A 13,705-nucleotide genomic window follows, 5' to 3' on the forward strand; every position below is an offset into this window, starting at 1 on the left:
GCTTATTTTCGCACTGTGAAATTAGAATGTCAGACGAAAGATGTACATATGTATACCAAACTTGGTTGAAATGGGTCTAGCCAGTCTTAAGACATGTGAATTTACCCAAAATTGGGCGGTGACACGTATATTGCCCAATTTTGACATCGGTTTTTTTAAAGTCTTGTCATACTATCTCGGGGTAAAATTTAATGTCTCTTGTGTATTTCGTTACTGATTTATCTTACTTATAGTAGTTTTTATAAGTCCCGTTTATGAGGAGGAAGCGGAGTTACCATCCGATTTCATCCATTTTCACAGTGTCGGTAGGAATTCCCATAATATTTGTGCACAACAAATTTGTTGTTGTAGTTTTAGTGATTTACGAGATATCTACAAAAAACTTACTTGAGTGTTCGGTCACGCCCAATTATTCAAACGTGCCCCTTGCTACTGAGAGCACCTATGCCCAAAAAGAGTTGTATATCTTAATTTAATGCTTACTTATGACACATTATTTGTTTTCAGTTAATGCCATTTGGTGGGCGTGGCAGTTGTCCGATTGCGCCCATCTACAACCGCTTTGTGAACAACCCATTATACTATATACTATACATTGTAAGTAGCAACATGTTGCAGATGGACAAAAAATAAGACGGGTGCATATTCCATCAGCCCTTGTCTCTTGATTCACTGAACTATTTCAATGTCGCCGTATATCTCATACAGCTTACCGTTCCGACGACTGCGGTAATCGCCGCAGTGACGTCCGAGCCAAGGCGCGAATGCGATGACTGTTTTTTTTGATGACAGGAGAAATTTCATCTTGTCCTCTTTCATAATCGTACGCTTCACTTCCTTATTCAGTGTGGACAAAGTTGGGCTAAACGAGCGGTCGTTGATCTATTCCACCATCAAAATTTCGGAAATAAGGCTCGCCATTTCCAGATGTTACGTTTTCCTCGCCGTTCAGCATTCTTTAGAAGTGTTCTCTCCATAACTTTGGTATGCTCTGAACATCAACCACTAGACCACAACTTTGGGTCTTACAAAAGTATGCTTCGGACTTAAAACTTTCCGTTAGTCGCCGCTTCTTTTCGTTGAATTTTCCAGCAATACTCCTGTCAGTCAGCTTGTCAAACTCTTCACACTCACGCATTTAAGCTCTTCTTTTTTTGTTTGCAAATGCGTCTCGCTTCCTTCTTCAACTAGGTTGTTCGCTTTCTCTCCACGGCGACGTGACAGTCCTCATCGTACCAGCTGTTCTTTTGGTGTTTACGAAAACCAATGATTTCGCTTGCCAATGTACGTAAATAAGTAGTTTGAAATGGCGTTCCACAGTTCTCTTATACCGAGTTGCCTATTCTCAGAGAGCGGAAGTGCAAGTCGAGTAGAAAACTGTTTCACTGGCAGTTGTGATAGAAGTTTAGATGTCGTATCTTCCCTGTCTTTGTTGGCGAGCGTTTTTTGCTGTACTGAGGCGGCTGCGAGTCGTTGTTAGCTCTTCGGAGCGTACGCACGTCCAGGACACTGGATACATAGCGTCAACACAATATTCACAACATGATCGATCTGGTTTCGAACTTTTTGATCCGCAGACAGCCAAATAGCTTCATGAATTTTCGTCAGCTGAACAGCGTAACCTTCCCAGTTTAGGGATTGGACTTTCCAGGTGAATGCCCTGAAATTATTACGTTTTCTGTGATCGTCATCAAAAGCAGGGTATTTCATCCGAGGCTATTATTTCTTATTCATTAAAAATGAATTTCCACGAGGGTCCCATACCGAGCGCATAACCTCGTTAGGCGAGTACATAAAGTTTTCTATACATTTATACAGCGAGCTATGGGAGCATTAGACTTCAGCGAACTCTTAAACCGAAAATGTCGAATTGGTTCCGCTGAAGCTTCCTCTCTTTTAGTCGTAACCTCATGCTCCACACGGGGTGGCTACCGCATCTTACACAAGGGTTGCTCACGTTTTCAGGGTACGCGGCGAGGAAACAAGTTAAGGAATTGGGCCATACGACTGTAACTGCAGAAGCATGACTATACCCCATTACACCCCTAAATTTTTACTATACACTAATTTAGACTGTTCTCACTGTCGTTGGAGATTTATAAAAAAAAAGCCGATATTAGCATTTTTTGTCGCCACAACTGTGTTATGTGGGCTTCGACAGCCTCACTCCTCATAGTTTTTTTTTTAACTTTTTACTTGAAATTGCTTTAATTGTTCATTTCTTATTTGTTTAATTTTTTCACTTTGATGGTTTGAGATATCTAAATCACCTGCAATAATGTGCTGTATTTCCTACCTGACAAACAGACTGAGTAATCCGTCTGTCAATCCTTTTGGAAATTTCACAAAGGGAGATCTTGAGTAAACAGTTACATACAGACGGAAGACCCGCCTTCAGTTCCAGTCCACGTTCCAAAGTCCTAACATCGACTCGGACCACTATCCTGTTGCAGCCAAGGCATGCACCCACATCTGTGCAGCGTAAAATGCTCGTCAACAAACACAAGAAAACTCGATGTCGAAAAGCTGCAATCACTGAAATCACAACAGACAGCTGAACGACTTTCTACTCGGCTTGGTTTTCGGAAAATGCAAAAGAACAGCTACTACGGTGAGGAGGGCCATGTCTCAGTGGAGAGGTCCCGAGAGCTGAGGAAGGTAGCAAGACGCATTTGTAGACAAACAAAGAGGGAAGCCGAAATGCGTAAGTATGAAGAGCTTGACAAGCTGGCCGACAAGGATGCTACGACTAACAGAAGGTGGCTTTAGGCCTGTTAAATCAGCAACTAACTAGATATTCACCATGCACCAAATCTTGGAAAAGACCCGGGAAAGAGAATCGACAATCACCGCCTCTTCGTCGATTTCAAAGCTGCATTTGACAGCACGAAAAGTAGCTGCTTATATGCTACGTTGAGCAACACCAAAAGTTCCGTCAGGACCTCTCCGATACCAAACGAGATTTCAGACAAAGCGACTCTCTTTCGTCTGACTTCTTCAACCTACTTCTGGAGAAAATAATTCTAGCTGCAGAACTAAACCGAGAACTAAAGAGTGTACAGCTGCCGGCGTATGGTGATGATATTGACACCCTAGCCGCCTTGCTCAGGTACGAGGCCGACCTAAAACCTCTGCCGTACTTTGGGTCCGGCACCTGCCTGCATTTAGGTACAAACCACAGCCACCACGAATCTCCACAAAGGGCCAAACCCAATAAGCAGATTGGAGTAAACTCCAAGGGCAAACTGCTCCCCGTGGTACCAGGTTATAGCTTCTGGTGAGACTTTGTAGCTTTTGCTACTGCCAGTGGAGCTCCCTAAATCCCAAACTCAATGACTGGTGACATTTGTCGTTTCAACAACAAATGCCTTTATATTAGGAATTAATATAAAATATATATTATCATAACAAAAGGAAAACTCTATAAGTCACTCATTATTCCCGTGCTGCTATATGGTGCAGAAGTATGGACAATGACAACATCTGATCAGTCGAAGTTACGGATTTTAGAGAGCAAGGTTCTGAGAAAGTTTTATGGTCCTTTGCGCGTTGGCAAATGCGAATATCGCATTCGATGGAACGATGAGCTGTATGTGATATACAACGACATTGACATAGTTCAGCGAATTAAGAGACAACGTAGACGAAAACACTCCAACTCTGAAAGTATTCGACGCAGTACCCGCCGGGGGAAGCAGAGAAATAGGAAAACCACCACTCCGTTGGAACGACTAGATGAAGAAGGACCTGGCTTCGCTTGGAATCTCCAATTGGTACCACCTTGCAAAAAGAAGAAAACAAGCTATAACCGCAAAAGCGGCCAGTAAAGAATAAAAAGAATTTCTTCATATATCACATTTTTTGTAACAAATGAATTCAACAAGTGTTAATGGGGATTTCTTTTGTCAAATTGAAACTTTTTTAAGATGGGGATTGTGCTGTCAAGTGTTATGTTGTTATGTCCTTCATCCTGTCATTTCATTTCGGACGTGCCTTGATTAGAAGCAAATAGTCAGCGATAATAATTGCTTTGTGTTTATATTTTTAAACATATTGTTGAGTGCATTCATATAATCGAATTATTCAAATGTATACTATGTTATTTGTAAAAACATTTTTTGTGCATACGGATGATTTATTCTTATGTAACAGATGCAACTTGCTTTTAATTTCATTTATTCTATTTTATATGAAGGAAAAATACCACGAGCCAAACGAAGCAAATATAGGAACGCGTAGGAGGGAGTCATGTGTAGAAGCTCATGCAGGTGAAGAAAGTTCTCTGATTGCCATTCACTCGGGAGTGGTAACAAACGATTCTTTTACATATGGCTTAAGCAGCTCACGACTTCCGGTTTTTGACCATTGCATCCTCTGGGTAGCCAAAGAACATCTGTTTGAACTCTAGCTAAGGCGAGAAAGCGATCCATATATCCCCAGGGTTGTGCGCTGGGCTTGGGATTGGGAATTAGTTGTTTTCGAATCGGTAAGCCATTAACCAGGTCGATCATGTTGTGATGGACGGAAGACACGTCTCCAATCTTTTAGATGTGCGGATTGATAAATGTAAACTAACAAGCAATATTTTCAATTTATGAAGTAAAGCAATATAAGCTGTAATAACAAGCTTTTTTCTTTTTTAAACTAAACTTAATTCCTAAGTATGATGATATTTGTTATTTTCTTAGATTCTTAAGAAATCTTTCAGTCAGCGCCAGATTTAGTCTTTTTTTTTTAGTCTCTCCTAGTTGTCGGGCTTCAGTACATACAGGATTTTGTGACCTTTTTGCATGTTTCGATACCGTTTCGCGAACCATTTTTAATTGAAGATCACGATGCAGATCCGAATTTCGTATGTACCACGGGGCATTTACAATTTTTCGCAAAACTTTGTTTTGGAATATTTGCACCGCTTCGATGTACAACGGTGCAGCGCATCATCATAGTTGAATTCCGTATGTCCAAATAGGTTTCAAAGTTTGATTGTAGACTATGATTTTATTTGATGTTGTTAAGGGTGATTTTTTATCGATCAACCAGTTTATTTTGTGGGATTTTCGTTTTAGTTGTGAAACTTTTTTTGTATATGCTCCTTCCAATTCAACTTTGCTTTATTTTTTAACGGTCGTAATGATGCAGGTATCATCTGCAAATGTGGCTAATGCGCAGTAGGCATCTCGCTAGTAAACAAAATGTATAAGAATGATTCCAGGACACTTCTTTGGGGTACACCTGTTTTTATCGTATGTAGTAGTAGTAATTTATGATTGTCCCGGCTTGTTTCTGAAGTAGCGATTGCTTAGGTGAGAGTCAACTAGATAGGTTAGATACTGTGGAAAGTGAAGTCGATTGTGGAATGTCGAAATCTAAATCCGAATTGATGAATTGGTATAAGTCCCTTTTCTTAAATTATGTTCTGAAGAATGATTACGGCTTCAAGTTGTTTGGACAAAATAGGCAACAGTGAGATTCGACGATATGACGAGGCCTCATGCACGCTTCTGCCAAGTTTTTATACCATAATGAATTTAGATACCTTCCATGACAGTGGGTCGTATCTGAGACTTACGCAAGCGTTTATCATCGCGTAAGCTTTTCTATTGCTTTTCGTGTTAGATTTTTTAGTACATCAGCTGTCACCAAGTCGAGGCCGGGAACCTTTCTCGACTTACTTTTAATGATATTTCCCAATTCTTTATTTGTCGCTGGTTGGATTTCACCCACGTATTGCGATTCTTCCGCCTTCGGTAAAGTACCATGGTACGTTTTAATTAGTTTCAGATAAACTAAGATAGATAAAAAAAACTACAGCATTTTCTTCGTCGCTTTTGGCCCCGAATCCATTAGTCTTTTTGAGGGCTGTATTCGACAATATAATACCTAACATCTTTTACAGCTTTCCAAAGGGAATAATCTGCATTTTCGCAATATAATTAGAAATGTAGAAGCGTAGTGAAATTGTTTAATTCTGTTTTATATTGAGTAAATCGATTCCTGAATAGTTTTCTCAAATGTATGAATTTCAACTTCTGAAATATCTTGTTTTGTTATACTTACTTCAACATCAATATTTTTGTCGAGCATAACTTTGAAATACTCCCAATCCGTATGTCCATTAGAGAGATAAGGAGGTATGCCGAACTCTTTTAGATGACCATTTAGGATGAGATTTACTGGCGAATGTTTCGAATTTAAGTCCCATCCATTTTCCATGGTAATGAATGTCTTAGATTTTTGTCGAGTGATGAAAAAGTTGTGTCGGTAGGCCAGTAAGTCGGCTTACCAGTAGACATAAAGTCGCATCCATTAAACAGCTCTCTCCCCGACGGTGTCGTAACTCTTGAAAACCATTCAAAGAGTTTTGCGTTAAACTCCCCACCCATGATGCATTTTCCATGGTGTTTTGGTATAAGTTCTGTGTACAAGTCCATTTTAATATTGTGTCTATATCGCGGTAATACTTATTTTTCCGAAACTAGATTCAACCGATATGGTCGTGGTTTGGAATTCTGGGACACTTATAGCATATTAATTTCTTCGTAATGGGGAATATTATCTCTGATAATTATGGCACTCTCCGATCTCGCATTGTAATTAGGGTGGTTCGAACAATTCGTCTTGTAGTTTCTGAATTTAACGAAAGTCTCATTGGTAAAATGGGTTTCTGATATAAGACAAATATAAATTTTGTTCAACCTGAAGTAATGAGTCTTATTCTTTTCTACGTTTGAGCAAGTCATTTACATTCCAGGTCATAATTTTTATCGGTTTCATTTTTGCAACTTACTTTTGCTTTGCTGTCGCTCTAGTTGAGTAAGACGTTCGTGGGTAAGTTTATTCTGCTTTTCTAGCTTATTAAGCTTGTCGAGAACAAACGAGAAATTATTGGTAATATTACATTTCGAATTGGTTTGGTTTGCAGGCGTATGTGGTTGAGCTTCAGGGTTTTCCAAAGTCCGGTTATACTTAAGCGTTTTGGTTGTTGGTTATGCGCTTTATTATTCTCGGTCTCGTTTTTAATTTTCGAAGTTGTTTTGCCATTAGTTAAAGTATTTTGGCGATAGTTCGGTAGGTTTTGCGCAGCTTAGAGTTGTGTCCCACGTCACGTTAAATAATTTCGACTATCTTGGAACCAGCATCAACCCCAATAACAACGTCAGCCTCGGTATCGAACGCAGAATACCTCTTGTCAATAGGTGATACTTCGGACTGAGTAGGCAATTGAGAAGTAAAGTCCTCTCTCGACGAACAAAAACAAAACTCTATAAGTCACTCAATGACTGTGAGACAGGGACGATGACTACATCTGATGAGTCGACGTTACGAGTTTTTGAGAGAAAGGTTCTGCGGAAGATTTATGGTCCTTTGCGGATTGGCCACGGCGAATACCGCAATAATAATTGGAAAACAATATAAACCAATTTTATTAAGATAACTCACATATTGTCTGTTATATGCGGTAAAAGAAAACTTTAGAATACCGTCCCAGAAATAAAATGGGTATGGTCGGATATAGCCGCAGAAAACCAATAGTTTTCCAGATTTGCGTTTAAAGTTGAAAAGTACCACTATTTAAATTACGTATTTTTTGGATTTAAAATTACTTTTACACTTATATTTTAAATTTTTATGTTCACTAACATTTCATTAAATCGTTTGTACACATTCTATGAACATAATATAGTGCAAAAATGGTTTTATATCAATATTAAACTTATTATTCAAATCTATGTATTTGACAACAATTAAAGGGTTACAGCCTGTCAAATAATCAGTGCTACCTTATCGACATCTTTTGTAAAGGAACTAAAATAAATAAAGAAAATATATTATACCCAAAAAAGCATTTTTGCAGTAGTCTATGGCAAAAAATCTATTTATTACCCGCAAATGAGGTGTGTCAAGTTCGGCCGGGCTTCAAAAAAATAACCCTTGTCGGTCCAACACCATTGTGTGTCAAGTTTTTTTCGCGTAAAACTCCTGTTTTCGTTGGCGGCCTTCTGCCGCGCTTAAAACAAACCCTGGTCGGTCCAACACCATTGTGTTTCAAGTTTTTTTCCGCGTAGAACTACTTTTTGTGTTGGTGGCCTTCGGCAGCGCTTCAAAAAAATAACCCTGGGCTTATCAAGTTTTTTTCGCATTAAATACCTTTTTAATAATCTCCTTGCTATTGCATTTTTGTTAGCTTGTTGAAATATATTAGTATGGTAACACTGATTATTTGACAGTTTGCAGCTCTTTCGTTATTGTTAAGTAAATAGATTCGAACATTAAGTTAAATATTGAATTAAAACTATTTTTGCACAATATAATGTAAAATAAATGCGTACAAACGAATTAGTGAAGTGTTAGTGAACATAAAAATGAAAAATGTAAGTGTAAAATTAATTTTAAATCAAATACGTCATTCTAATAGGGGTAATTTTCAACTTTAAGCGCAAATATCTCGACTATGTACATATATATTTTTGATCTGGAGAACCTCCTCTATCCGACCATACCCTGAGGTAAAAAGCCAGCCGGAAACTCGACAAGTTTCCTATTAGGCATGTAAGGCATATAAAAAATTATTGATCTTATTAGAAAAAAATTCTCTACGAGTTTCTATAATATATCTCACAAATTGACGGAATTTTTAATGAAAAGTTCGTAATATATATATATTTTTTTTGCAATATTTCTGTATTTAAGGCAACAGGTTTTTGTTTTAAAAGCCAAAATTAGTTATAAAATCTTAAATCTATTTTAAACTAGACAAGCTCGAGCAAGTGATAGAGCTGTTATATACGCTCCTCTTCAGTTCGCAGGCATATTTCGTCTTTTAAGGCGTGTTTGATCGGAGGATTGTACTAAAGCATTAGCCAATAAGTTTGGGTGATCTCTGAGTTTAGATCTATATTTCAAAATGCTGTTCTTTCTTTACGATAGGAATTCCAAGATCTTTATGAATATTTTCATTACGCATTTACCATGGCGAAAAAGTGATTGTTCGATTGGAACCTTTGTATTATATCAATATTAGTTGCACAGGTTGTAGCCCACTGGTGAATGCCATATGTAAGTACATATCCGTATATCTAAATCGCTTTTATGACCGCATTGTATAAAAGCACTTTGTTATCTAGGCTAAGTTTAGAGTGTTTATTTAAAAGCCAATTTAAATTCACTCTTACTTCATACAAGTTACTTTACTAGAAGTATGTTTTCTCCACCTGAGCCTTCTACCTAGGTGAATACCAAGATAAGTTACTTCGTCTGCTTGCTCTAAAATATTCTTCATTTTTACAGCCGAGCACCTTTTTGGTCTTACCGAAAGTGTAACATGCTTATATTTTTTTTTTTTACATTTATACGCCAGTTGGCTAACCATTATTCGACAGAAATTAAGTAATATTATTGATTTTATAATGTTTTATTTGTTACGGCTCACTAAAGCAGTTGGTTGATCTGTTGTATATATTATGTATAGAGTTGGTCCTAAAACATTGCCTTGTGGTACACCAACCCTTATCGGTCGTTCATTAGATGTCAAAACTCCTACTTTAACCATAAATTGTCTATTTTGTCAATTAGCATTTTTGTAGTAATATTATCATGTCCTGGCGATTTAAGTCTTAAAAGACTCGAGTGACTCGTTAGCTGCGTTGGGTAAGCTGGACAGCTTAAAGTTGTTCTTTAAGCAATTAGGTTAAAATACCTTTTCCAGGTGATTAGCAAAACAATTAGCCTTTTCCTCGCAACTTCGAGCCCAATTTCCACCCAAGTCTTGTATAGGGATATTGGAGTCAATTGGTAGCTTCATGGAATTTGGGTTTTCCAAAGGGAATTTTGCTTGCTCGAATTTGGACACACCTTCTTATATACTTACTTCGCGCTTAAGCGCTTTTTTTAATTTACGTACTGCAGATTTCAATTGAAGCTGTGTGGAAAGGAGGGATTTACCTGCCATTCTCGTCTTGCACACCTGTTTTCATTTACAAGCTTATCTGTTTCTCTATAAATGGATTTTCTGAAACCAATCGGTTTATAGCTTTTATTAGGTGTTGCTAAGAAGCTGCGTTAGTTATTGTTTCATTGAGTTCTCTCATGCTTTTGTCAATATCTCTTCTTGTATTTATGTATTTTGTACTAAATATGAATATGGTTACTCACGTATTTTTTATATTTTAGTCAATTCGTTTTATAAGATGTTAGACCCACTTTTGGATCTTCGAATATGGGTTATTCACATATCTTTATTAGTTCAGGAGAGTCATCAAAAGATAGGACATTTACCAACACTTGTGTTATGTGTGATTTATCTATATTTTTGAACACAGAAAATCAATTAAATCTTGTATTTTGTTACAATCATTAGGCCAATATGTCGGCTTACCAGAAAGTTATTGTGCCTATTGATTATAGTGTGATAGAGCTGTCGTCATTTCGTATTGACTAGTCGTGAGCCCCAATACATGTGTTTTGCATTGTAATCTCCACCTACTAGAAAATTATGACCTAGTGTTTCAAAAAACTCTTTGCTGTTCCACCATGTTCCTTTCCATCTGAGTAGTTTGTATCATACAGTCTAAATCCCGGTAAAAAGAAATTGTGTGCTTGAATTCCGACAGATAATTTCGTTTTTAAGTCTTTATATACAGGGCAACACCTATAGTTTGCATTGCTTCAACTGTAAGGTTAACAAAGCTATAAAACTCTATAGAACAAGTAAGGAAGGGCTAAGTTCGGGTGTCACCGAACATTTTATACTCTCGCATGGTAAAGTGATAATCGAGATTTCATTATACGTCATTTACATATTTTTCAAATACCGTATTTTTGTAAATTTTTATTCCGCTATCATCATTGGTTCCTAATGTACTATATATTATACAGAGAAGGCATCAGATGGAATTCAAAATAGCTTTATATTGGAAGAAGGCGTGGTTGTAAACCGATTTCACCCATATTTCGTACATGTCATCAGGGTGTTAAAAAAATATTATATACCGAATTTCATTGAAATCGTTCTAGTAGCTCCTGAGATATGGTTCTTGGTCCATAAGTGGGCGGCGCCACGCCCATTTTCAATTTTTAAAAAAAGCCTGGGTGCAGCTTCCTTCTGCCACTTCTTCCGTAAAATTTAGTGTTTCTGACGTTTTTTGTTAGTCGGTTAACGCACTTTTAGTGATTTTCAACATAACCTTTGTAATGGAGGTGGGCGTGGTTATTATCCGATTTCTTCCATTTTTGAACTGTATATGGAAATACCTGAAGAAATCGACTCGGTAAAGTTTGGTTGACATAGCTATAGTAGTTTCCGAGATATGTGCAAAAAACTTAGTAGGGGGCGGGGCCACGCCCACTTTTCCAAAACAATTGCGTCCAAATATGCCCCTCCCTAATGCGATCTTTTGTGCCAAATTTCACTTTAATATCTTTATTTATGGCTTAGTTATGGCACTTTATAGGTTTTCGGTTTCCGCCATTTTGTGGGCGTGGCAGTGGGCCGAGTTTGCCCATCTTCGAACTTAACCTTCTTATGGAGCCAAGGAATACGTGTACCAAGTTTCATCATGATATCTCAATTTTTACTCAAGTTACAGCTTGCACGGACGGACGGACAGACGGACGGACAGACGGACGGACGGACAGACAGACATCCGGATTTCGACTCTACTCGTCACCCTGATCACTTTGGTATATATAACCCTATATCTGACTCTTTTAGTTTTAGGACTTACAAACAACCGTTATGTGAACAAAACTATAATACTCTCGTTAGCAACATCACCCGGTGGATGAACCTCTAGCCACAATCCGCATCAAAGCGAAGTTCTTCAAAATATCGCTGATTTGCGGCCATGCATCGACGGAAGAGAAGGACGATGTGACCAGAGATGCCTTCTATGAGCGCTTGGAGCACACCTATGAGAGCCCCGCCGCGACATTAAAATCGTGCTTGGCGACTTTAACGTTAAAGTGGGCAAATAGGGTATCTTTGGCGCAACAGGCTGTTAATTCAGCCGCAACGGCGAAACATCCCCAAATGGATCGGGGCTGATGGACTTCACCGGGGCCGAAATGTTGTTGTCTATTGTACTAGATTCCAGCATAAGAAAATCCATCAAGCTATGTGGCTGTCTCCGGATCGAAAAAACACCAACCGGATCGATCACGTTATGATAGACGGCAGGCACGTCTCCAGTGTTTCAGATGTGCGTGCGCCCCGAAGCCATAACATCGACTCGGACCACTACCTTGTTGCAGCCAAGATTCGCACCCGCCTCTGTGCAGCAAAAAACACACGTCAACAAACACAAGGAAGATTCGAGAGCTGCAATCACAACAGACAGCAGAACGATTTTCTACTCGGCTTGCACTCCTGCTCTCTGAGAGCACTCGTCAACAACTCTGTATAAGGGAACTGCAGGACGGTATCTCAAACTCCTTACGTACAGCTGCAACCGAAACCATTGGTCAACCAAGATGCTAACAAACTTTTTGTTGCCAAAAATGGAAGAACTGAACTTGGTTGACATGTGGTTTCAACAAGATGGCGCTACATGCCACACAGCTCGCGATTCTATGGCCATTTTGAGGGAAAACTTCGGAGAACAATTCATCTCAAGAAATGGACCCGTAAGTTGGCCACCAAGATCATGCGATTTAACGCCTTTAGACTATTTTTTGTGGGGCTACGTCAAGTCTAAAGTCTACAGAAATAAGCCAGCAACTATTCCAGCTTTGGAAGACAACATTTCCGAAGAAATTCGGGCTATTCCGGCCGAAATGCTCGTAAAAGTTGCCCAAAATTGGACTTTCCGAATGGACCACCTAAGACGCAGCCGCGGTCAACATTTAAATGAAATTATCTTCAAAAAGTAAATGTCATGAACCAATCTAACGTTTCAAATAAAGAACCGATGAGATTTTGCAAATTTTATGCGTTTTTTTTTTTTAAAAAGTTATCAAGCTCTTAAAAAATCACCCGATAATTATCCTTTATTTATACAAATGTTTTGTGCGATATTACATAAATTGTGGTGTTATTGAATTAATGTCCAATATCTTGGATCAATGTCGATCAGGGTCAAAGATAGCGTTGACGCGGCGCAGTATAAAATCGAATGTAGATGTGCGAACTGTATGTGACGAATGTGTCGAAGGAATTGTGTGTAACGAAGTGTTGTCCAAAGGATCGCTGCAAATCGGTGCGGGCGGAACGCTGTCGATCGGAGTCAAAAGTAGTGTTGACGCGGCGCAGTATCTAATTGAATGTCTTGTAGACGAATGTTGATGTGCGCAGTGTGTCGTACGAATATAAAACAAAAGCAGCGATGATCCAATCCTTTTGTTTGTTATTAGATAGTTGTCATCTGCTGTGGTGAAATCCGATTTGTCCCCCGATGTGGTGTATTAGGACATGTTGTTTTCAGATGTTGAGTGTGGTGTTCCTCTCAGGGGAGTTGAGTTGTGGTAGGGTGCGCCAGTTTTTCCCAGATAGAGTGGGGGAGGTTTACCTCATTTAAAGATACTGGGCCCCTAGGCAAATATTTTGCCTAGTATTACACGTATGTGTGATATATGCGATTGCATCTATAGCGGAGTACTTCTGGTAGAGTACCCGAGCGCGCAGAATACCTGCAAATGCTAAAAACGCCTTTGATTTTAAACATATTTGGTATGCATTTGCTTTTGTTTCCTTGATAGGCTTATTATTTAT

At 38.7% G+C, this 13,705-nt stretch overlaps 1 protein-coding gene across 4 annotated transcripts in view; it reads left to right on the forward strand.

The window, feature by feature from the left end:
- Positions 1-13,705, forward strand: part of LOC120781407 (FERM domain-containing protein 5) — a 206,475-nt gene that overhangs the window by 22,790 nt on the left and 169,980 nt on the right. The window lies entirely within an intron of this gene.

Source organism: Bactrocera tryoni, unplaced genomic scaffold (assembly GCF_016617805.1).
Source record: "Bactrocera tryoni isolate S06 unplaced genomic scaffold, CSIRO_BtryS06_freeze2 scaffold_7, whole genome shotgun sequence".
NCBI classification, from domain to species: Eukaryota; Metazoa; Arthropoda; class Insecta; order Diptera; family Tephritidae; genus Bactrocera; species Bactrocera tryoni.